Here is a 3,357-nt window from a genome sequence, read left to right on the forward strand (position 1 = left end):
CTTCAGTTAGCTCCTTTATGAACAAAATACAGACTGAAGTTACCAGTGCAGCCAGGTTACATTCATACCTGTGGAAAAATCCATGAATGCACCTGAAGATCTTGCTCTGCCATTCAGTGTTCCTTTTGAAGGGAACTTTAGTGTTCCTTCTCCAGCCAATGCAAGGGGTATTGGTCTCAGCAGTGGAGCGCAGACAGCATGACTGCAGGTATAAATGATGAAAACTCCCAGCCTACACTGTAGGAATGTACTTTTAGCCTGTGTATGGCCTTGTATGCTGCAGCACTTTCAGACAGTGTTGTTTGAGTGACCATCATCTGTGGCCCAAGTATGCCATAACCATGCAATACTCCAGTAGCCAGGAAAGGGCATTTAGCCAACCAGACTGAAGCAGGGGTAAATAAGAATTTAAACCATAACCCTGAGATCTGTGCATGAACTTTCCTTAATTTCTAAATTCTATCATTTTTTTCAGAACCAATGTGTTAAAGAGGTATTGCAGGTTTTCTAGTTTGTACAAGTTCTTAAACTATAGGTTCTTAACACCATAGTTCCTTAAAATCTTTCAGTAGTCATTGAGCAATCTGACTAATTCTTATGATATGATCTCAACCTCTCTCCTGGGGAGATCTGTGGGCAGTAAAATGTGTTGTTTTGACAGAATTTTTTTTTTCTCCCACCCTATCCACCCCCTGTGTATTATTCATGTTGCTATCAATTTTCCTTAAACAGTAGGATCAAGAAACTAAGTCACGTAGTTAGTGTGAGACAGTGAAATCTGTGATAAACGTAATTTCCAGGAGAGATTGATTCCAGTCATTTGCAAAGACTCCATGTTAGAGTGGTGGGATATATGTGTTTTGGTTTGGTTTTTTGGTTTGGTTCTTTTCCTTGGGCTCATCATCAGACTGAGAATTTACTTTGTTTACTTAAAGCCTGCCTCATGTTTTGAAGCATTCTTTTCATGATCCTTCCAAGCCCCCCTCCCTTTATGGTTTTTATTTGCAATGCTACTGAGCTGTGAGGTTGATAAAGAGCAGCAGAAGTCACAGCATTTCTCTTTGGAAATGAGATGGTTGCCATGGAAATGCTTCCAGCTGCTTCTTGTCCCAGTTAAGAAAATAATTTTTAGACTCCTGTATTACAAGGTTAAGCTACAATGTTTAAAAACTAAATCACATAGCTAATTGATTTAAAATTAAGATCAACACATTCCTTGTTAAATATCTTTGGGCTGATAATCACCTGAAATTCTTGACTCAAATATTTGTGCAGGTATTTATAAAATATTTGTTTCTATTCGTTTTTGTTCAGATGGAAAAGATTTTCAACTGATTCTACTAGATGTGTTTTTGTAGTAGAAATTATCCTGAAAGCTGACTGATACCTACATAGGTAGTGTTTAAAATATGACTCTGAGTTTGACTCATATTTTGCAATATGCCAAATCTGGGTCAGACCGGAAATGCTAGATACTTTTAAAGTTTATTTTCTCTGAAGTCCAGACATTTGATGAAGTGTTGGTTGTTTTGGTGGTCTCTAGTCAACCTCACTTTGAACAGGATTATCACCAACACCAGTTCAGTCATGTTGTGTCTAGCTAGTATTAAAAATTTCCAAGTATGGAGGTTCCACAACCCATCTGGGAAACCTTTTCCCCTACTCCACTACTCCAGGTGAGAAAGCTTTCCCAAATGTCCAGTTTGAATCTCCAAGTCACAGGTTGTGGTCGTTGGACTATGTTGTTGTTAGATTATGGGATTAATCATGCTAAAAGCCTGGTGAGGTTCAGGTGAATAGTGGCATGCAGAGGAGCTTTAGTTAACATAATCAGTGAAAACTGGAAGGCACAAACTTCTCTGCTCCTAAGGTTATCAAAGGAAAATGATTAGACCATTGTCCCTGGTGTGAAACACACAGAAAAACTCCCAGAGCTCCTGGCACAGTGTAGTATTTCCTACAGGGGATTTGCTATGGGATGCAGGGGAAAGGGCACTTTGCAATTGTTTAAAGGTTATTATGGGATACTTTTAATGGGGCTCAGGGAGCCTGTAGAACTTTCTATTAAATGTTTAGTGAAAGGCCCAAAGGTCAGAAAAGGAGGGATCCATGTAGCAAAGAGGAACAAGCCTGGTTTGATTTCTTTCTTGACCAGTCTTTGCTGGTTACTTTTCATCACCTTAGCATCCCCTGGGTTTTTTTAGTTCTCTTATTTTCTGTGTTTTGAAAGGTAGCTCACTCTTCTTTATCTCACTTAGCTTTCCCCCTTTTTTAAAGATAAGCCCAATGCAATCCTCTGGAACCTCCATTACTTCTAAAAGGTAATTGTAAATGGTTCAGAGAGGACTTTTGCTATTTCATAAGGTACATACAGAATTTTATCTGTCCTTGCTACTTTGAAAATACTTAACTACTTCAGGTTTTTTGAGATATTTTCACTTAATCGGGCCTCTGGTCCTACTCCTTCATTAAAATTAATTTCATTAAGTATCTGATCACTGTTTATGAAGTGAGCAACAAAAAAATCTGTGCCATTTGCCTTTCTCCCTCGTAAAATAATGGGGATTTGGGTTTAACTTCTTTTTATGTCCAATCCATTTACAGAATATTTGTTGGGTTTTTATGTCCCTTGATAGCGGTAACCTATTTAATCTTAACCTCTAATTTTATCAAGATCGGTTATTGTGTTATCCCTATAATAGTCACTCTTAGGATTTGTCCTTTGATACCTCTTGCTTACATAACTTCATTCTGACTTCTAAATTCTTAAAGAACCCTTTAGCCAGACCTTTTGAGCTCTTCCTGTGGTTCCTGTCTTTATTCATGAGAAATAGTTTGTCATTTAACCTTCACTATAGTATCTCTTATTAACTGCCAGCCTGCTCAAAGATCCTGTCTCTCTCAGACTCTTAGCAAAAGAGGATAGAAGATGGTTGCCTAAGTTTATTGGTCTGCCTTTTATTTTTTTAAATATATTGTCCTTACAATGCTGCATATACTTTTCCTCAGAATCATAAATTCTACCCTCTTAAGATAGGTGTCACCTAACTGGCATTCCACGGAAGTATTCTCCAACAGTTTTCACCTGCAATGTTTGTATCTGGCAATTTCTGCCACCTTCAGAATAAAAAAGTCAATTACCAGATGTTTCATATCATACTGTTTTTTGAAGCTACCTGAGTAACTTAAGTTTTTCATTACTAACAGTCTTAACTCTCAGCTAACCAAATAGTTATTTTCCAGTGTCTTCCATGATTATGGTTTTGATTGTATTTTTCAAGTTAGGTCAGTGTTTTTGTTGAAAGCAAACCCTTTTTAATTCTGTTAAGTTTCTACACCCTTAGAATTTAGGGTTCA

The sequence above is a fragment of the Corvus brachyrhynchos genome, unplaced genomic scaffold, assembly GCF_000691975.1.
Source record: "Corvus brachyrhynchos isolate BGI_N302 unplaced genomic scaffold, ASM69197v1 scaffold115, whole genome shotgun sequence".
NCBI lineage: Eukaryota > Metazoa > Chordata > Aves > Passeriformes > Corvidae > Corvus > Corvus brachyrhynchos.